This window comes from Paroedura picta, chromosome 3 (genome assembly GCF_049243985.1).
Source record: "Paroedura picta isolate Pp20150507F chromosome 3, Ppicta_v3.0, whole genome shotgun sequence".
NCBI classification, from domain to species: Eukaryota; Metazoa; Chordata; class Lepidosauria; order Squamata; family Gekkonidae; genus Paroedura; species Paroedura picta.
Genome location: NC_135371.1, coordinates 19085230 through 19108151, shown reverse-complemented (window position 1 = coordinate 19108151; position 22922 = coordinate 19085230). Strand labels below are relative to the sequence as shown.

The following is a 22922-nucleotide window of genomic DNA, read 5'->3' as shown; positions in this document are numbered from 1 at the left end:
TGTCTTTTCTTCTAAACTTTATCACACATAGAACATTTAGAGCAAGTGTAGTCTAGGGTCAATCCAACTTCTCCAATTATCCTTGGGATATTAAGCAGTGGGGAGAAGATGAGAGGATTGGGGGAAAGTATCTGCAAATTGCTGTTGAGTTTTAGCCGAGCAACTGCAGTGACCGTCCTGAGTCCCTGGACCTCCAAGTCAGTCATCGACTATATTATGCTCTGGACTCTAGTGTAGTGCATCTGCATGACTAGTTGCCTTGCAGCAGTGTCCAGGGATACTGGGTTCAATTGGCGCTATTACACTGGAAAACCCTAATAGCCATGAATAGTCAACTGCAGCACAAACCAGGAGATGGTAGCAGATGGTATCATAATGACGGCTCTGATTACATTAGATTAGATCTAGTGCCCCATCCTGAACAAGGAGGGATTACTAGAGATTATGGTCACCATTGTGATTGTTATTTTAATGGGGATTTTATTGGGGGTTTTATTGTTTTAGAATTCTATGTGTAAACCGCCGCGAGGCTACGGCAAGCGGCGGTATAGAAATCGAACAATAAATAGATAGATAGATAGATAGACAGACAGACAGACAGACAGATAGATGGGAAGCTAAACTGACAGGGATCATGCATTTCAGCCTATTTGTATGGCCCTGTCCCAACCAAATGAGCAATCCAAAGACTCATACTTATTACCCCAGATATTTTCACTACCGTATTTGCCGGCGTATAAGACGACTGGGCGTATAAGACAACCCCCCAACATTTCCACTCAAAATACAGTACTATGGGCCACTATGGGCAGCTATGTCTATCCCAACTGAAGTGCACCCGGCATATAAGACGACCCCCCCCCCAGTTGGAGGCATGTTTTTCAGGGGGGAAAAGTAGTCTTATACGCCAGCAAATACTGTACATAGAAGAATAGTTGATTTTTATATCCTGCTTTCCTCTACCCTAAGGAGTCTCAAAGTGGCTTACAATCATCTTTCCTCCCTCTCCCTTCAACAGGTTCTTTGTAAGGTAGGTGGAGCTGAGAGAGGTCTGAAAGAATTGTGATAGGCTCAAGGTTCCCTAGCAAGCTTCGTGTGGAGGGCTGAGGAATAAAACCTGGTTCTGCAGAATAGAGTCCACTGCTCTTAACCACACCACCATGTTGACTCTCAAAATACCTCTGATTCCTGCAAATAAACTGGCATTCAACCAGGTTGGTGTACCCAAACCAGCTCTTACCAAAGTGACCTGCAATTGCATATGTATCCAGTGGGGACCAGTTTTCCTTGGTGGTTTCCCATCCAAACACCAAGACTACCTTGTAATCCCTGATGAGACTAGGTTAATTTGTGTTATTAAGGCCTGCTACAAATATCTGTGTACCTGAGTGAAGTGCAATCAGGTTGCAGTCAACTCATGGCAAGTCCATAGGGTTTCCGAGGGAAGAGACAAACAGAGGTGGTTTACTATTGCCTGTCTCTGCATAGCAACCCTGGACTTCCTTGGTGGTTTCTCATCCAAGTACTAACCAGGACTGACCCTGCTTAGCTACTGACAGGATCCAGGTAGCCTGAGCCATCCCAGTCACCAGTACACATATTTCTAGGGTGAAGCAAATGTGATGTTGTAGCCAGCACAGACATGAGCAGAAGTACAGATCTGTGCAATGTGTTTCCTCCCAGCAGCCTTTTTTGGGCCTCGGAAAGTTGATTCCTGAGGTTGCAGGATCAGTAGAATGACAGATTCTGTGAGTAGTAGAAAGGTTCTAGGACTGGAATGACAGCCCCCAGAGTGGAATGACAATATTCTTTGGAGGCTGTTATTCTAGTACCAGAACACTTATGCTACTCACAGTGTTTGTCATTCCACTCTGAGGCTATTCCACCCCAGAACACTTCTGCTATTCTCAAAGAACATGATTTCCACTTGGGGAAATGTTATTCCACTCCCAGAACACTTCTGCTACTCACAGAGATTGCCATTCCACTCTGCAGACTGTCATTCTAGCCTCTGAATATGTTACTCCAAGGAGCTGTCATTCCAGTTCCAGGTTACATCTGCTCCCCACAGGGGCTGTCATTCCACTCTGGGGCATGTCACTTCAATCCCAGAACAATTCTTCTAGTCATGGGGGCTGTCATTCCAATCTGGGGACAGCCATTCCAGTCTGAGGGCTGTCGTTCCATTCCCCAAACACTCATTTTATTTCTGGGCACCATCATTCAACTCTTCAACCCTGGTACCTGTTGTTCCTGTCCCACAGCCTAGAGACACTGATTGAAATTCTACTCTGCATTTCCATTACAGGTATTTTGGGCTTTAACATATTTCAAGGGAGTCCATGCAAGTCAATAGGCATTCCTGGTTCCCATGATCTCGAACAGGTCTTCAATCATTTCCCATTGTTTCCAGTGAGCAATCCTTCTATACCTTTTAGTTCATCCCCCAGCAGAACCAGTGCAATGCACTAGTGCTCCACAGAACCCAATGCCATTGTGGCAAGACCAGTTCAATAGGACTGATGTGAAACTGAGGAGTGGGCCATGGCTCAGTGACAGAGCATCTGCTTGCCATCTACAGTTAAAAATTTTCAGTAGAAGGTGATGTGCAATACCTCTGCCCAAGATCCTGGAGGGCTGGTGCCAGACAATGTGGACAAACTGGCCTAGTTGGACAATGCTGATTCAGGGTAAGACACCTTCATATGCACATATGTAGGAGCAATTCTGGTATTTCAGACAACCTTGGTGAATACACATGCACACCTCTTCCTGCAGCCTTAGTTTGTATTTTGTTTCCAATAGAGAATATTATTTAAATGTCATATATCCCCAGTCAATTGCACACGAGGCTTACAAAATACGTATGCAAAGCGCAATAATGTAGTAAAGCCTCCATGCCCAGAGGCAGTAAACTTTTTAATGCTAGTACCAGGAGGCAATGTCAAGGGACAACCTGACCACTCTGCCTTTTGTTGGTCTTCCAGGGTTGGCCATTGTGTGAAAGAAGATGCTGGACTAGGTAGCCTACTGGTCCGTCTCAGCACAATCCTTTTAATGTTCTCCTAGCACAAGAGAAAGTTCAGCTATACTTGTATCTGAAAACGAGAATGCACTATTAGTATTCCAGTTTAGGTAAAGGATCTCCCTTAACCTTTGCAAGATAAAAGTCAATTGGCTATAAAATAATCCATAAATAATTTTTCCTTGAATGTTCATACTGGAAGCAAGGTCATCTAACTGTGATGTCCTGAACTGAGGCAGGATGTTCTTTACACAAATCCATTAAGCAGCTTAAAGCGGTGATCCTAAACATACTTACGAAGGTTTAATTTCCCACTGAACTCAAAGGGAGTAAATATGTGCAGGAGTGGATGGTACAGCATGCTTCGCCTGGAAACCTCAGCTGGAAATACTTGACTGTAGCATACAATTTTATCATTAGGCTCTTACACATTGAAAACCCAGAGAAATTAAGAGGCAAAACACTTGTTAATTGTGCAGAACCATTAAGTATTAAAGTGAATTGAAATCTCTACAAAATGAAGACAGGATAACCATGTGACATCCGGAAGTGTAACAATTCAGGCCAAACTCATATGTGCCGATTCAAGTGCTTTGTAGCCACTCTCCTGCTGTTAGTGTGAATGTGTGAAAAGCAGAAAGGCACTTGGATCAGGGTTCAGAATGGACTGAGGTCTTGCCAGGAAAGCTGAATTAAAATTGCATTTCACCCCTGCTGTGCTTTGACAAGGCATGTGAGATTTCAGTATGAGGTAGATATGCTAATACAGTTATAATTAGTAGAACCCAGGAAGAAATTACACACACACACCACATTTATTAAATCAAATGCACAACTGGAAAATGGTATCTGAACAATGAAGGATTCATGACATTGACCAGAAGGACCTCTTTTTATAATGATTCCGTATTCGCTAATGAGATCAGAATTAGCTTGATTTTGCATTATGTTGCTTTTTTGCATTTATGTCTTAATTCTATGAATTAACTGTGCACAGGCAGGACTTCTGACCACTTAAATCAGATGGATCCGTGGAATTATTTTTAATTCTTGGGCTGCCACACTCTAGAGTAGGATGTCAAAGTATAGGATCAGTCAGATCAGTCAGATTATTACATATTGAAAAGTTCCGACTTGGTAGATTAAAAGTATGGATGGGGGTGGGGGTGGGATGGATTACGATGGCAAGCAATGGCCTCAATCTAGGCATAGCCATTTCTTATTTATGCGTAGAGCCCGCATCTGTATAAGTGCATGTGCGTACAGCATTCTGAAATCTTGACAATGAAAGGGTGCTGATCCCAAGGTGAGAGATTTAAGCATATATGTTAACCATGGAGGCGAGATACATATTCCAATAAATACACACACCATCTTACTGCCACAATACATATTAGGGTTGCCAAGTCCCCCTGGCCACAGGTGGGGGATGGGGGATAGGGCTGCCAAATTCAGGTTGGGAGGATCCTAAAGATTTGGGGGCACAGCCTGGAGAGGACAGGGATTTCAGGGAATACCCTCCAAAGCAGCCCTTTTCTCCAGGGGAACTGATCTCTGTAGTCTGGAGATGAGCTGTAATTCCAGCAGATCCCCAAGTCCCACCTGGAGGCAGGCATCTCTAATATATAAGTGCTGACAAATTACAACCAGTTTATGACAATCTCAAAAAGTTGCTTTCAAAGCAAGTGAGAAGTGGTTTGGCATTAACTTCTGAACTCTGGTCTGTCTTGGTGATATCCAACTATTATCCCCACCAACGAGCTTCTAGGATCTGTCAAGACAAGGCTATACCATCCTGCTTTCCTTCCCCACTGCCACAATATCTCCTTCTACACTACTTTTGTGTAAAGATGTACTGTGTTGGGCTGTAAAATCAGAGTCCAGTAGCACCTTTAAGACCAACAAAGACTTCTTCAGAGTGTGAACTTTAAGAAGCGGGCTTGGTTCCAAAGAAACATAAGAATTCAAACCCCACTAATATGGTCCGTGAGACACTTTATTTGAATCTAATTCAAGGCTCTTAGCAAACGTGACTTTCTCAGGATTGGGGATTACAGGACACAAAAATGGCAAAAAATAAGGTCAATTCTCAGAGCAGTTCAAAGTCACTTGGAAATTAAAAGGCCTTTTGAGACTTGGTTCCCTGAATTTGTGAGGCTGGCGAGTATATTAAGGGCTTGTTACTGCTAAGCGCTAGGAGCCATTTTATACTTGTCTTGAGGAGAACTAAACCGCCCGGGGAACATGAAATGCCCAACTGCGGATGAAAAGAGATGGCTGCAGCTCAAAGGCATATTCCTCTCAGGATATCCGTGTAGCTTTTCTTCAAGATGTTTTCAAGTTTCTGTGGAACTTGACAGATTCCGAGCAAATCTGACTTCGCTTCGTGCGATGGCACCCGTTTTCCTGGCTTCATAGCAGAGCGTTAAAACATTCCTAGGAAGAAACAGAGGAATTCATCCTTCTTCATCGTCCTTTCCTGCGTGATGCATTGCCCGACCTCTGTGGATCGGGCTGCAATTTCGAAACGGACCCTACTGGAAAGCCACCACCACAGCTGGGCAGCAGAGAAAACCAGATTGGTATTGACCACCACGTAAATGTCAGCAAGCAGGATCCAGGCAGTGGGATGAGGCTTTGAACAACCACCCACCCCCCGGCTTTCCCCCAAAGCCTCCCTAGTGGGAGAGCTTATAGCTCGATGCTCTTTCTAGCACGCGTCTGAACAGCACTTTCCATTTTGGCGGTACAGGGTAGACAAACTGTGTCCCTCCAGATGTCCACGGACTACAATTCCCATGAGCCCCCTGCCAGCGAACGCTGGCAGGGGGTTCATGGGAATTGTAGTCCATGGACATCTGGGGGGGCCGCAGTTTGACTACCGCTGCTTCAGTCTGTGGAAATCACAAGATTCGAGGCAAGCCCTCTCTCGCCCGCTGTGAATGCGCATGCGCCTCCCTCAGCACCGCTCTCTCTCTCTCTCTCTCTCTCTCTCTCTCTCTCCGCCCGCTGGCGCTTTCGGCCCAAAACGCACGCGCAGTAGCTGTCAGAGCGTGAGTGTAAGTCTCCATTTTGTTCCCGTTCTGTTTCTACGCACTCCCCCCCCCCCCTCAGGGTCGGACTGACACGCGGGTCGGAGAACGCGCTGGCAGGAGGGGGCGTTCCGCGCGCTGGAGCAGGAGGAGGGGTCGGCCGGCTGCGCGGGAAAGGGAGGGAGAAACGGGCGGGGGGAGGGGAGGGGAGGGGAGGGAACCAGAGTGCGGCCGCTGTGGCTGTTTCCTCCTCTCGGCAGCTCTCCGAGAACTTCTGTGCCGCCGCCGCCGTCTATGAATTGCTAGGGGGAAGCCCGCTCCCTTATAACATTCACATTGGCTCAATGAAACCAGAGCCCAGTGGCCCCTTTAAGACCAACGAAGATTTATTCAGGGCGCGAGCTTTCGAGTGCAAGCACTCTTCTGTCGCTCCTGTGGCAGGGAGGCGCGTGCGTGCCCAGGCACCGCTACTTCTCACATGCATTGCGGGCGCCATGCGTTTCCTCGCAGCTGTGGGGCGGGTGTTCGTGAAAGCCACCTCTCCTGCCGGCCGGCCCTATTGCTGGGGATGAGTTGCTCTGGAATAGCGCCGCTTCCCGCTCCGGCCGTCTTAGGCGGAGTAGACGCTGAGATTTGTCCTTTTTGTGGCTGCATTCCAGAGACTGCTGACGGCCCTTTGTTTAGCAAAGTAGTAAAGTGATTCAACGAGAACCGTTGGGGGTTGCGATAGGAGCCGGGGGACCTGGGTTCAGATCCCCACTTCCCCTGGAAACTTGCTGAGGTGACCTTGAGCCAGGCAAATGCTCAGCCTCACCTGTTTTACTGGGTGGTTGTGAGGCTATGATGGAGAGGAGAACAATGTGAGCCAATTCTGGTGTCCCTTGGTGAGGAAAGTGGGGTGTAAATGAAAAGAACAAGAAAAATCAAGAAACCTGTTCTTACTTGTCAAAAGGACTTTTGTGCGGTAAAGAGGTATGATGTCCCTGCCCAGTATCCTCCCTTTGTGGCAAGATTTTTCTGCCACCAGACTCTGTGGTGCTGGCCTCCTCCATGCAACCTTGGTGAGCTAAGCTGTCACAGTATCAGCTGTTGTGTTTGGATGTCTGAATCACCTACAAGAGTAGTCAAACTGTGCCCTTCCAGATGTCCATGGACTACAATTCCCATGAGCCCCTGCTAGCATTCCATGGACATCTGGAGGGCTGCAGTTTGACTACCCATGCAGCTATCATGCTAGATCAGGGGCAGTCAAACTGGCCCTCCAGATGTCCATGGACTACAATTCCCAGAAGCCCCTGCCAGCGAATGCTGGCAGGGGCTTCTGGGAATTGTAGTCCATGGACATCTGGAGGGCCGCAGTTTGACTACCCCTGTGCTAGATAAATGGAAGCTGGTGGGATGGGTTGGGGGACTTTCAAGGAAGACAAAGGCTGTGCATGAAGCAGCAGCGTGACTGAGGGTAGCTTATGCCCAGACAGGTGGGGCTGCCCATTGCAGAATCCAGTGCTGCTTTAATCCCTTTCCTTCCTCAAAAATGCTTCTGGTCTAGGAAGTTTTATAGCGTATTTTTTCTTTTAAAATTGTAGTGCTGCCTAGTAGGTTTGACCAAGCTGTGTTTGGATTGCGGCTATGTCTGGACTTGGGACGCACGGTTGCTCCTTAGTGGCTGGGGCATTGATGTGGGATAACTTGTGATGTTTGGTGTGGATCTAGGTAACACAACACAACGTTGGGTTAGAGCAGACTTTCTCAATGTTTTCACCCCTGAGAAACCCCTGAAACATTCTTCAGGTACCAAGAAACCCCATAAGTGGTACAATCGTGCAGAATATGGTTGGGAAGTGAAGCCCAGCTGTGTACATGTCCATCGGGCCCTCCCCTCCCCACCTCCTACAGGCTCATCATTGACCATGGGGGGCAGGCCAACATGACCATATAATAAGGTGACCAGATTGTCCCACTTTTGGAGGGACATCTGGGGTTACCTGGCAAATTGTACTTATGTTGAAATTTAAAAAATATTTATTACAATACTATTTTTGCGTTCTATGAAACTTTTTGTTGCTCCATATAGACCAAATTTTTAATCAAGAACCCCCCCTGGTCAATGTTGTCCTGCTTTACCAATGTTAAAATCTGGTCACCTTACCATATATAGGCATATCACCCCATAAATATTTAACAAATTTAAAATATATATTATATAAATAATTAACTTCCAGCCATTCTGGAAACCCTTCCAGGACCATCAAGAAAGTCTGGGTTAGAGCACCTTCATCATCCTTCCCCCTCCAGTTCACTGATTCTGGGTTAACTTACAACAACCTAAAATACTAAAGAAATAGAAAGCTGTGTTGGCATATGTTCGTGGAGTGAGTTTTTGAGGGTGCTAATGTGGAGTGATGGCTAAAAACAGAGTGATCATACTCACTTCTGTTCTCTAAGGAATCTTTTTTTTTTAATTCTTTCTAGAGTGCAGAGTTAATTCCTTCCCTTGGTAAATTATTAACACTCCCATTATGAAAAGTTATAGGACACTCATAAGAGCTTAAATGAAGAAATTAGTTAGTAAAAAAAAAATTATAGCGGTTCTGACCTTGGTGTGACATGTTTAAATAACACATTTAACTACTAGTTGCATGCAACACTCATTTTGGAGATGCACTTAGGATCTGATGCAATTCATTATACAGAGAGCAGCACAATTAATCTGAAATGTAACATTCTGAAACATGCATCTGTAAAGTTCAGGTGGAAGAATAATTGCCGACAATATGTCCTACCTCCAGGCAGATTTCCTAGTTATTCATTTTCAAATATGTGATCCTGGTGATTTAAATAAGACATTCTAGAATATGTGGCGGGATGTTGGCCACTTAAGTTTCAATTGAATCATTGAAATGCCTAATGGAAAAATTGCATTAAGTATTTCACCTACTTTCCCCCAGGGCAAGATTTCCGCGATGTCCGACACATACTAGTTTCCTTGATTTCATAACCTGCTTTTCATATTCCTCTCCAATGTATTTTAAGATATTCAGAGCGGCTTTAAATCTTCTTTGAATGACAGCTGAATGGTACTCCTAATTTTAAAGTTACATTCTGCACACTGTAGAGAGACTGAACATTCAAATTGCCTTTTCTCCTTCTTTCCCCCCTTTTATCTGAACGGGAGATTTTGAGCACTCATGGAAGTTGAATGTAATTAACTTGTCAATTCTGCCCCTTCCCTGCATGTACACAGAGAAAAATAGATGTGTGAGTGATCACTGCACATCAAAATCTATTTGTGATTTGTAAGCTTTTTTCTATACAGTAAGCTTTTCCTGTGTTGGGAAATGTTTGCTGTTTAAAGCAGCCTTACGTTGCGGTATTTTCAAATGCCGCTGCAACGAACCTGATTCCAGTTTCTCCCAGTGTATGCTTCCAGTGAATAATCATTAATGATTAGACAGAGGAACACCCTGTGGAATATTACAATTTTCGCTCCACATTAAGTGCTGATATTGCAGTGCATGGAAATTCAGAACTAATGGGGCCTAATTAAATTACTTAATCAACTCTCTTTAAAAATGGTAATGGTAATTTTTAATTGGTTTAAATCTTTTGCAAGACCGAAATGAATAGGCAGCAGTTTGGGAGAACGGTAGACCCCTAGAAATTGTTGCAAATTTCTAAATGAATCAATGGTTAAGGAGCAAACATCTGTCAAGTGCATCTAATTGAATGTAGACTTTCAGAGACAAATGGGTTGTGTTCTTATGGCTGTGTGTAGGAATTAACATGCATAAATCTTGAGAGCTCTTATTTTTCCAGAATTTGGAAAGTAATCTTGCTAGTTTCACTGACTTTATTGACACAGCTAATTATGTTGTCACATAGCTAGTGTTTCATTTATAACACTGAGGAAATGAAAAGCATGCTTTGAAGGCAATTTAGGTAGTTACTGATTATTTGCGTTTGCGCAGCCTTGCTGCTTTTGATTCACCATTTTCTGTGATAGAGCTGTAGCATCACAACATGGGGCTTGCCATGCTGCATTAGATGGGCAGTCTGTATGGCAGGGGTGGCAACTGGCTCTCCAGATGTCCATGGACTACAATTACCATGAGCTCCTGCCAGCTGGGCTTTAGCTTTTGGCTTCCTGAGAGTAGTAGAAGAAGAAGTGTTGGTTCTTATATGTCGCTTTTCTCTACCCGAAGGAGGCTCAAAGTGGCTTATAGTCGTCTTCCCTTTCCTCTCCCCACAACAGATACCCTGTGAGGTGGGTGAGGCTGAGAGAGCCCCGATATCACTGCTCGGTCAGAACAGTTTTATCAGTGCCGTCGTGAGCTCAAGGTCACCCAGCTGGCTACATGTGGGGGAGTGGGGAATCAAGCCCGGCATGCCAGATTAGAAGTCTGCACTCCTAACCACTACACCAAACTGGCTAGCCAATGAAATGTCACCAGGAGAGACAAGCTGGGCTTGATGGTGAATGAGATCCATCTCATCTTAGCCCTTAATATCTACTGGCCAGAAATTTACTGCCGTATTACATGTGGTTCATCTGGTGTGGCAAATAGCCATGAATGCGTGTGTCTTCCATGTTTTATACTCATTATGCTAATAGCTGTTACAACATTCTAGAGCAATTAGTTTCAACGTCTAAGTATACGCTGTGGAAAGATCTTTGGCTGCTGGTTTCAATAATCACAAGTGATGGCTGGATTTGTATGATTTTGAGAGGGAGAGAATTATGTCCTCTCATATTTTATTTTCCCTATGCTGCTTTTTTTAGTATGCATCCCATCTCCCAAGAAAACTACCTTTTGCTTAGGTTAGAACAACTTTATGAAAAAAAATCCATTGAATAATTAAACTTGTATAATTACAAATTTCTCTGTCATTATTTTGGAAATGGTGTATCTGAGTTTGAGATATAAGTGGAGGTGTGCCATAGTTGTACATAATGGCATCTGTAGTCCTAACAATAAAACAAAATATACACCAGGGCCACCAAAGCAGCTAACAAAGTAAAATAATACACAATAATAAACCACCAAAAAAAAAAAACTTATTAAAACAATTAAAATCAAGAAAAATATACATATAAATTTTTTTAAAAAAATGAAAACAGCAAAAAGGAAGTATCAGTGAAACCAAATTAAGTCTTTAGCTGATGGCAGAAGAGAGCAATAAAAGGGGGGCAGGTGAGTTTCTCTGTGGAGAGAGTTCCAGTGTTTTGGTGCCACAGTCATCAAATCCTCTCCCAGGTTGTCACTCATAATCTCAGAAGGTGGGGCCAACTGAAGAAAGGCCTCGGGAAGCGATTATAGTGATCAGGTAGGTTCATAATAGTCAGTTTTTCACATATGCTGGTCCCAAGCAATCTGCCCATGTGAGCCAGAACAGATGCGCCAAGTCTGAAGAGATAAAGGTCCCTACATCCCATTCCAGTCAACACTTTTCAAGGGCAGCCCCATATGGAACGTACTGTAGTAATCTAGTCTACAGATAACCAGGGCATGAGCCAAAGTGGAAGATCCTTTCTGCCCAGAGAAGGTTGCGGTTGGCTAACTGGAAATGCTGGGGTCCAAATTTTGAGGACTAAACTCGATATAGATAGCCAATGAGAAGATAAGTTGACCCTCAGCAGCTTTTCAGAGCAGGAAGAAATTCAGATGGTTTTGGTGTGGCCACAGTATCAGGCCATTAGTAATTCAGTCTGGATTTGTTGGTTCCCAATGGACCACTAAAATGGTCCATTCATATGCTTGACTGAGAGGTTAAAATTGCATAGAACTTCACTAGTAAGTCTTTACTTTTGTTTAATTTTTTTTTTACTGTAGAACTAGTTCGTCAGATTGGATGAAATCCTTTTTGTTAATCATTACATTACCGATATTTCCCCTGTTATGATCCATACATCATTTTTAACTCCCCAGAAGTTAGATAGCAAGGTGTTATTAGTTTATATTGATTTTTACACAAATATATGTCTAGGGATAATGATTTACCATTCAGCTGCATGTAATTCCTCAGTGAAGTGGCTTCCCAGCTCATAATGGTCCTCTGTTACCATCTTTCCATTTTCCCTCTTGTACATTGGGCTCCATATACCATTTATCCGTTGTTAATAATTATTGATACTTTAAAATATATTCTGTGATTAACATCTCAGCTTGCTGTCCAGGCCTGAAAATGAAAGATAATTCTTTCATTAGACATCAAACACTTCTCTCTCTTTTTTTTACTACTAATAAAAATAATCCATTTTTGACTATAATTTCCCGTTAATAATTCCCCTCCCTTTTATATCTTGTGATTGCATATTTTTCACTTATGCTATTTCATATTTACATGATATTCTCAGAGAAACCAATGGAGCAGGGAGAGGTGCTGGTTGAGGCCAGGGTGTGAGAGATTGACCCCCCCCCCCAACTTTAAGAAAATATCAAGATCAACCTGAAAACTGGAGCTCTAAGGGATTGGACGGAGGGGAGAGTACACATGAAGATCTGAGGGGGGACCTTTTTATTTTCTTGTCACTGGAGTATGTTGGTAATTATGTTTTATGGTTTTAATGTTATATATGGGGGTTTCTACTTTTAATTGTAACCCGCCACAACATGATTTCGAGTAAGAAATCCAATGAGAGTGAATGAGTGAATAAATGAGTGAATGAATGAATGAGCTGCCCAAATAAGCCCTCATTCCCTGCTACAAACAGTCCTGATTACCTTCTATGATTCCTGCTGTGATGGAGAGAGAGAGAGAGAGAGAGAGAGAGAGAGAGATCTATGCCTGCCAATGTCCCCTGGGTCCTAGCGCCCATTGTTTTCATGGTTGCAATGGGCTTTCTTGCTAGGGTGTGTGTGTGTATATATATATATATATATATAAAGGTAAAGGTAAGAAGAAGAAGAAGAAGAAGAAGAAGAGTTGGTTCTTATATGCCGCTTTTCCCTACCCGAAGGAGGCTCAAAGCGGCTTACAGTTGCCTTCCCTTTCCTCTTCCCACAACAGACACCCTGTGAGGTGGGTGAGGCTGAGAGAGCGCTGATATCACTGCTTGGTCAGAACAGTTTTATCAGTGCCGTGGCGAGCCCAAGGTCACCCAGCTGGCTGCATGTGGGGGAGTGCAGAATCGAACCTGGCATGCCAGATTAGAAGTCCGCACTCCTAACCACTACACCAAACTGGTAAAGGTAAAGGTATCCCCTGTGCAAGCACCAGGTCATGTCTGACCCTTGGGGTGACGCCCTCTAGCGTTTTCATGGCAGACTCAATACGGGGTGGTTTGCCAGTGCCTTCCCCAGTCATTACCGCTTACCCCCCAGCAAGCTGGGTACTCATTTTACCGACCACGGAAGGATGGAAGGCTGAGTCAACCTTGAGCCGGCTGCTGGGTTCGAACTCCCAGCCTCATGGGCAAAGCTTTCAGACGGCTGCCTTACCACTCTGCGCTCTTATATATACACACACACACACACACACACACACACATATACACAAACACACACACACATATATAAGCCAGATGTCATTGTGAATAAAATTCAGTGCTAATCGCAATGAAAATCAACCAAATATTTTATCCACCTTGACCACTTATCCAGCCCCAACACCGATTGGAAGAAGACAGTCTTTGTGATTCTTTGAATGAGAAGACACAGGGGCCAAATTCACATCCCAGAGGAGAGAGTTCCAGAATGTGGGTGCCACCATGTATAAATCCCTGTCACATATGGCTGTCTGCTGATTATAGCTAAACACAGAACATCTAAACTGGGCATGCAAGTCGATCAGTCTTTCTCAACCAGGGTTTCATAAAACCCTGGGGTTTCTTGGTAGCCCTCATCAAGAAATGTTAAACATTTATCAGGTGATAGGATCATATATGATCATGTTGATCCCCCTTCCCCTCCCAAAATGGCTAATGATGGGCCTGGAGGGTGCGGGAAGGGGAGGGGCCCCAGGTAAGCATATACACAGGTAAGCTTCCCAACCATATGCGGCACAGTTGTGCCACTGCTGGGGCTTCTAGGTGCCTAAAGAATGTTTCAGGGGTTTCTCAATGATGAAAAAGTAAGGCAGAAGTAGATTGACGGGGGAAGTTGTTTTAGAGATTCTCAAGCCACTTAAGGCAAAGCCAGTTCTTAGGATTGAGCTCTGCCATTATATAAAAGCTACTGAGATTTGAACATCTGGGCACCAGCAGACTAGACTGGTGGTTTTCAAAGACAATCTTATTTTTATTTTATTTTCTGGCGTAACATTCCAGCTTCCTTATTAATTAATATTGCTAGTATTTCAGTACACAGACTTGGAGGCAACGGGTACAGTGGCATACCAAGGGCAGGGCGAGTGTGCACCACCCTGAGAGCTTTCTGAGGAAGGCTCTTGAACGAGAGCCCTTGGAAGCCAGCATGATGCTGTGTCTAGCTGAATGTTTTTTTTTTAATTTTTAAAAGGTAGTTTTGGCTGCAGCCACTAGGGGCGCAGGGAAGTTTGTACATAGCAAAAAGCACTCTAGCATCAGCTAGACTTTCCTTCCTCCAAAACTCAAGCAAACTTGCTTAACCAGCGTACCGGTAGCTGCTACGCTAATTGCTACCCTGCAGGTAATTTTCTCCAATAGTCTAGCCTTTCTGCTTCTTTTCCTTGTGTCCAGCTGAGCCAGATCTTGCAAAACTAGAGTTAAGTTGCTGCAGCAAAATCAAACAGGAAGAGAAAGAGGAAGAAGAAGAAGAAGAAGAAGAGTTGGTTCTTATATGCTGCTTTTCTCTACCTGAAGGAGTCTCAAAGGGGTCTTCCTTTTCCTCTCCCCCCAACAGACACCCTGTGAGGGAGGTGAGGCTGAGAGAGCCTTGATATTACTGAAGAAGAAGAGTTGGTTCTTATATGCCACTTTTCTCTACCCAAAGGAGTCTCAAAGTGGCTTACATTCGCCTTCCCTTTCTTATCTTCACCACAGACACCCTGTGAGGGAGGTGAGGCTGAGAGAGTCCTAATATTCCTGCTCGGTCAGAACAGCTTTATCAGTGAGCCCAAGGTCACCCAGCTGGCTGCATATGGGGGATGAGCAGGGAATCAAACCCAACTAGCCAGAATGGAAGTCTGCACTCATAACCACTACACCAACCTTTCCCTCTCTTAATTTATCTCCTTTCTCACAAATTTCTCATTCACTTCTTTTTCCCTTCACCTGTTTTTTCTGTCAGAAGCTAGGGAGGGCCAGTGTGGAGGTGGGCAATGGCAAACCACCTCCCAACGTCCCTAGCCTTGAAATCCCTGTAGGGTCACCATAAATCTGCTGTCACTTGATGCCAAAAAAAAGAAGAGGAGGAGGAGGGGGCAGGATGTCCCTGACTGGCAGAACATGTGTCTATAAAGTCACTCAGGTTCTTCACTGTAGCCTCCATGACCGTAGCAGCCATGTTCTCTGAATACTAGAACGGCTTGCCCTGGATACACGTACCAGGTTTTGAAGCCATATGGATTCCAGTGCTCTCTGGGTGAATGTGCGCATTGACTTTGATAACTGCTCTGTTAACCTATGGAATGGCAGACTGAACAGGATAATTGCCATGGCAACTCCCAGATCTCTTCTTCTGCGGCAGATACCTCCAGCGGTTTATAAAGGACCGAAGGTGGATGAAGCATGAATGGAGACAATTTGAAATGCCTAGGGCACAGATGGGATTCGACTAGCCATAAAGCTGGCTGTTGAAATATGGATAAGCTTTGGGGGAAAAAAAGGCTTGATGAATCTAGGCGGGCTCTTCCTGAATAATGAGCCATGTTATCGTTGCTGGGAAGGGTGTAGCACTTGGCTTTGTTCACAAAATAAAAGGTGTTAACAGAGTCAAAACAGGCCGCAAGGAAAGTATCCTATTGCTTTCATAGAGGCTTAATGGGATATCGTTGCCCAGGACGTGTTATCCATGCTATGAAATGCCTCATCTGTTTTATTTCGACACATTAAAGTTCAGCCTTGCCAGGCCTGTTGGCAACCCTAACTTCTCATCATTCCTGTGGACTAGTAGCCTGTCAGAATTTATTTGCAAGACAAACCTCTAGAGAGCAACCTTGAATGTTTCAAATGTCAGAGTGGTACTTATAGGTCCTCTGTAGAATGATACAAACATATTTAAATATATAGATAAGTGCTGGGCTTTGCTCAGTGGTGCCACACCTTCCTTCGTTGTCCTTTTCTTTCAGATTTGTAAAGGGTTTTCTTATGTGTTGTAACTTTTGAGTAACTGGGAGGGCTCTCTACTTGGCAGAAAGGTGGCATAGAAATCGAGTAAACAAACACAATCTAAAATACTGTATTTACCTCAGTACAAAACTAGGTTTTTCAGAAATGCCTTAAAAACAAGAGGGGATCATTTTAAATTTGCTTACAATAATGAAGGAGCCTCTTGTGGCGCAGAGTGGTAAGGCAGCTGTCTGAAAGCTTTGCCCATGAGGCTGGGGGTTCAATCCCAGCAGCCGGCTCAAGGTTGACTCTGCCTTCCATCCTTCCGAGGTCGGTAAAATGAGTACCCAGCTTGCTGGGGGGTAAGCGGTAATGACTGGGGAAGGCACTGGCAAACCACCCCGTATTGAGTCTGCCATGAAAACGCTAGAGGGCGTCACCCCAAGGGTCAGACATGACTCGGTGCTTGCACAGGGGATACCTTTACCTTTACAATAATGAAATTTAAAAAAAAACCCTTTTTGTGTGTGTACAACATTGGGGGAGTAGTGTTACGTTCAAGTTTCTTATCCTTCTGGTAAAGAAAGCAGAAAATGAATGTTTGTCTTACCAGATTCAAGTGGGTAGCTGTGTTCATCTGAAGCAGCAGAACAAATGTGGAATCCAGTGTTACCAGTTAACCATTTCTCTGCAGCCTGAGCCAATGTATGTTCATTCAGAAGTAAATTCCACTGAGTTCAGCAGGACTTCCTTCTGCATTGCTTGGTTTAGTTTTCAGAGTTAACTCGGAAAGCTCTTAGTAGAGTTATTGACATACATATTTCACCCCCAAGCCCATGTGAGATAGTTCGGCAAAAAATATGACCTGGTTTGGCTATCATAGCCTCTTTTTTCAAGTAGGATTATCCTGCTGTCTTACAAGAGATAACCTTGTATGTACATGAAAGGATTTGCCATTTTATGTTGCTCTAAACTCATGTTCAGTTTGTCATCTGCTGTCATCTGAATTCTCTTCTGCATACTCATTACACAGATTCCCCCCCTCTTCCGAAAGGGAATTGGTCATTTTTTTTCCAAAGACTCCAGCTGTGCAGCAAAATAAATGAAATCAGTCATTTTCAGTAAATATGGCTTTAACCTTTCCCTATGTTTTTAAAAGCAGCTTTCTCTGATTGTGATCCTGGGTTCATTTTTGGTGAACCGGAATGGAGATACAGCTTAATAAATGACTGAATCAGGCAGACTGGATCCATTATATAATAAATGCCCCCTTTAGAGATGGCATGGAGCAGTGCAGTAAGTGTGTCTACTCCTAAAGAAACCTACTGGGGACCCTGGAATATTGAACAAGGAGTGGCTGAGCAACTTCAGGGATTCATGAATGAAACAGATAGTTTGGATCTATTCCAGACAGGTTTCAGTCCAGGTTATAGGACTGAAAAGGCCTTAGTCACCTGGGTGGATGACCTGCACCTAAGGTTGCCAACCTCCACTTGGAGTCAGGAGACAACCTGTTTTTACAGCAGTTCTCCATACTTCAGAGATCAGTTCCCTTGCTTTGGAGTGTGGACTCTGTGACATTGTCCCCCCTGCCCTCTCTAGTCTCCTGGTAAATCTCAAACAATCTCCTGGTATTTCTCAAACAAGAGCTGGCATACCTACCTGCACCAGGAGATGGATGGATATGTGTGACTCTTGGTGGCTTTTGATACCATCAATCATGATAATAATCTATTGGGACTGGGGGGGGGCATCATTTTGTCATGTTTTTGATCCTGCTTTGAAGATGTTGGAGCTGGGAAGCTGCTGCTGTGTCTCTTGGCTCTGGGATTCCACAAGGTTACGTCTTGTTCCCAATGCTTTTTAACAATTGCACAGAGCTGCGGGGGAAGGTCATCTGGTGATTGGGGTTGAGCTGCCATCAATATGCAGATAAGAACATAAGAAAGCGTAAGAGGAGCTGTGCTGGATCAGTCCCGTGGCCCATCCAGTACAACACACAGTGAGATAAATCCAGGTGTCATCAGGGGGCCCACCAGTGGGCCCAGAACTCTAGACCCCCCCCCCACACACACACTGTGTCATCCCCTCCCAAGCACCAAGAATACAGAGCACCACTGCCTCAGACACCTCAGTCCCATCTATACCTTGTGGCTAATAGCCACTTGGTGGACCTCTACTTCATATGTTTATCCAATCTCTTCTTGAAGCTTGTCTGAGTTTTTAGCTGCCACCACTTCCTGTGGCAGTGAATTCCATCTGCTAAGTACTCTTTAAGTGAAATACTTCCTTTTATCTGTTCTAGACCTGCTGCTCATAAATTTCAACAAGTACAATTTCATCGTATTGCGAGAAAGGGGGAAACATACTTCTTTCTCTGCCTTCTCTATCCCATGCATAATTTTGTAAACCTCTATCATTTTGCCTGTCAGTAGTCATTTCTCCAAGCTAAAGAGCTCTAACCTCTTTAACCTTTCTTCAGAGATAAAGTGTTCCACCCCTTTATCATTTTAGTTACCCTTACCCCCCCATGTTTTTCTGATGCTATATCTTTTTTGTGGTGCAGTGACCAGAACTGTAGTGGTTGCATATTTTTGTCAGGTGATGCACAAGTTCACATTTGAGTTCTTTAAAATCTCTTTTATGTACACATTCACTTTATTTAAGCTAGATAATCACACAGGAGAAAATAAAGGGGTGAGATGGTTCTAAAGCGGATTAAATTTGGGGGTCAGCAAAAGTTTGTATAGATACCTTCCAACATGTAGAATGTAGATCCACATAGGAAAATAGCAAAGGATGAGGTAGTGTGTTATGCCACACACCACACTGAACTGAACCAAGTGTACTGTTTTTATACCCAGAAATATATCATGGGGCCAGGTTTGGGTGATTAGTGCTTAAGACATTGTGTTGCCAATTTGGGACAAAGAAGTGGAGACAATGCTAATGGATGAGCTGCTCTTTGACAAAGCAGCTTTAATTGGCTTATTGGGAAACTTCTGGTGTTGATGTAACAAAAAGGGAGTTCCTCAGGTGTTGGCAAAGGAATAAATGGCCTAGCTCTTCCTTTATGCAGATTAACAGCTTCACTCCGCACTAACCTTAGTGGGATGTGACCTTTCCCTTGGAGCTAGCCTTTGACCTGTTTCTGATATACTAAGAATTCTAGGTAGGCTAACCATCGTTGTTTAAAGTGTACCAGAAATATTAATGAATGGTTGTTTGCAGCCACATTCCTCCTTGCACAGCGAAGGGTGTCTTGGGCTTTAACAAGGCAAAATAACCCCTGTGTCTCCACTCCTTGACTAGCCCTGAGTCTATATAGCATAGTATTGTTTGTTCTTACAGAAAGTAGTTCGCAGCTCTTTCTGTCCTTAATACCAAATGTATTTTAACAGCTGGAGTTGAGTCTGGTAGCATGCTAGAAATTAGCAAGATTCTAGGAGTAGAAGCTTTTGAGAGTCAAGGCTCCCTTCCTCAGATATGAATTGGAAGCATGTGTATGTTTGGTCTATCGGTTAGGAGTGCGGATTTCTAATCTGGCATGCCGGGTTCGATTCTGCACTCTCCCACATGCAGCCAGCTGGGTGACCTTGGCCTCACCACGGCACTGATAAAACTGTTCTGACTGAGCAGTAATATCAGGGCTCTCTCAGCCTCACCTACCTCACAGGGTGTCTGTTGTGGGGAGAGGAAAGGGAAGGTGATTGTAAGCTGCTTTGAGCCTCCTTCGGGTAGAGAAAAGTGGCATATAAGAACCAACTCTTCTTCTTCTTCTCCTTCTCCTTCTCCTTCTCCCTTCTCCCTTCTTCTATTTTAAGTTTGGGTTGCACAGAGATGAGTTGTAATCCTTGAAGCTGTTCAACCAGCACTTGGAGGTTGGCACCCCTAAATATTGTCCCTCCCTTTGTTCTTCCAAGGCATTGATTCCCTAGCTTGGAAGATGGTTCAGTTTTTGTGAATGTAAAAACGCTGCCATTCCCAAAGGGATCACAGTTCCCTCCAGACAACGCTCATGGCAACCCTGGTGCACAATATTGGTACATTTGGTAAAGTGAAGAGACTTTAGACTGGCGTGTCGTCCCTTGGTAAAAACAAATATCCAACTATTAGACTAACACGATAGTCTCCCTTTCTCCTCTGTTCATCATTCAGCCTGCAGACTTTCAGTCTTTAAAGAAAGTGAATGCAAAATTCAGTATATCAACAATAGAAATATGAGTCACAGGATTATCAGAAATTTTTGAGCAGCCACAAACTCAAGGGCATCTCTTTGGTTTTCTTTTATCCTGGTTTACTCTCCCAAAGGCAGTCTCCGTGGAGTTCTTTGACCTTTTCTCTTCTGAAATTTTCTCGGGTAAATGTGCTCCTTCGTTCTACCCTTATCAAGATTATGTGCAAACTTTGCTGCTGGCACGGTGACTAAGTAGATCATGATCACCTTAATGCTTGTATTGGGGCCCTGCGCGCGTATATTTCCAAAGTTATGTTGGCGCTGCGGCACCATTAGCCTTGTAGTAAAAATTAATGATGCATTGTCATGCATGACCAGACCAAACAGTCAGTATTGATTCTTGTTTGCAGGTTGTCAGGTGTTTTTATGAAGAGCTTTTAATAGCTGCATAGCGCTTACGCTGTTCTAAAGCCATTAACAATCGTGATGGTGAACGCTATTGGAAACATTGTCTGCTTCTAAATATATTAGTCTGGTAGAGATGCCAATGTCCAGGTGGGACCTGGAATTACAGCTCATCTCCAGGCTACAGACATCAATTTCCCTGGAGAATGTGGTAGCTTTGGAGGTGGACTCTAAGGCACTGCCCCATTTCCCCCAGGCTCTAGCTCCAAATCTCCAGAAGTTTTCCAACTTGGGTTTGGGAATTCTACTCTTTTATTCCCCGCTGGTGGCCAGAGGGAACCTGGCAACCCTACACTATAAGAACCAACCCCCCCTCCTCCTTTAGTGTGGTACCATGCTGGAGAACGCTGGCCTCTGCTTATTAACAGAAAATGGCAGAAGGCAAATGAAAATAAAGGCTGATAGCTTATTTTGAAGCCAACCCCGCTTTTTGCTGGATTATTTATTTTATTACATTAAGCGAACATACATTTCTGCTTTCCTTTATGCGCTCTGAAATTGATTGCCGATTTTAATGGCTCTTCGTTGTTGTTTTTTTTTTAATTCTGTTTTAAAAATACTTGGTGCATCTAAGTGCAATTAAATTCAGGTATAAGAAAGCTTAGAGAATATCTGTCAAAGAGGTTTCTCAATTGGGACTTAAAATATATATGGGCAGACACACACTTGTGCCTAAAAGGGGGAAGTGCTGTTATGGATTTAAAACCTGGGATTGAATTATGTATTAAGTGGCTGACGCACTCCCGTGAATCAACTTGCGATGTTGCCTCGTACTCAGGAAACAAATTAGTGAGCTCTTCTACCTCTTCCACTCTTACATTCTTTGATTTCATAGACCCATCCACTGGGAACTGCTATGCTTATGTGGATCCGGTAAAAGAACACATTCCTCTCATGGTGCTTCCTCAAAGCAATCTGGGATACCAGGATACACCCAGGTGGAAATCAGTAATCTGAGCACAACGTTACTGTATTCAGCTATGCGCATTCATTCAATCAATGATCATTCACCTGGTTGAGTGCCCTCCCCAATTTGGAGTGAAAAATCAAAACAAAGTAAGCATAACGTCCACATGGGATTCCAGGACTGTTTTCAGGCAAAACACAGGGTATCATTCCTTTTCTGATTTAGGCAGCTGTTAGCTGGATTTCTGGAAGTACAGTATTTGCTGGCGTATAAGACTACTTTCCCCCCCTGAAAAACATGCCTCCAAGTGGGGGGGTCGTCCTATATGCCGGGTGCACTTCAGTTGGGATAGACATAGCTGCCCATAGTACTGTAATGTAATGTAACAAACTATATTTTGAGTGGAAATATTGGGGGGTCGTCTTATACGCCGACAAATACGGGATATGCACATTCCTGCGCTTTCAGTCTCTTTTTACTACCAACCTCTGAAATCCCAGGAATGCGGTAGTAAAAAGAGGAGATGGTTGCCTTTGTGGGCCATACAGAGAATTATTTTCAAGTTCATCAGAACTGAAGGAGTTCTTACCTTGGGTGGGTTCTGAAGTCAGCTGGGGACATGATGAAAATTATTGCCAGGATTTAACTCCTGTTGTGTCTCCTCGGTATTACTGTATATGCGTGAACTTTCATATTTGTATCTATTGGGTTCTTATCTGCTATTGCTTATTTATTCTTAGTTAGATAGTCAGGACTGGCTCCAGACTACAGTGAATGAAGTTCATGGAGTTGAAGCTCCTTGGTTTGAGACCCCACTCTGCCATGGAAGCTTGCTGGGTAAACTTGGCCCAGTCACACACCCTCAGCCTAAACTCTCTTGCAGGGTTGTGAGGACACAATGGAGGAGGGAAGAACAATATACCAAGCTACTTCGGGGTAGTGGTTAAAAAGCAGTGGACTCTAACTTGGAGAACCGGGTTTGATTCCCCAGTCCTCCATGTGAAGTCAGTTGGGTGACCTTGGGTCAGTCAAAGTTCTGTCAGAAGCTTTCTCAGCCTCATCTACCTCATAGGGTGTCTGTTGTGGGGAGAGAAAGGGAAGGCAATAGTAAACTGCTTTGAGACACATGA

General features: G+C 44.0%; 1 protein-coding gene across 3 annotated transcripts in view; it reads left to right on the top strand.

The window, feature by feature from the left end:
• The first annotated feature begins 6022 nt into the window (after nt 1-6022).
• Nucleotides 6023-22922, top strand: part of FHIT (fragile histidine triad diadenosine triphosphatase) — a 1226786-nt gene continuing 1209886 nt past the window's right edge. For 2 of the 3 annotated variants that reach the window (XM_077324996.1, XM_077324999.1), the window contains exon 1: nt 6023-6084. The gene's annotated coding sequence lies outside the window, so the exon portion shown is untranslated. The remainder of the gene's footprint in view (nt 6085-22922) is intronic. The other variant, XM_077325000.1, reaches the window with a different exon arrangement.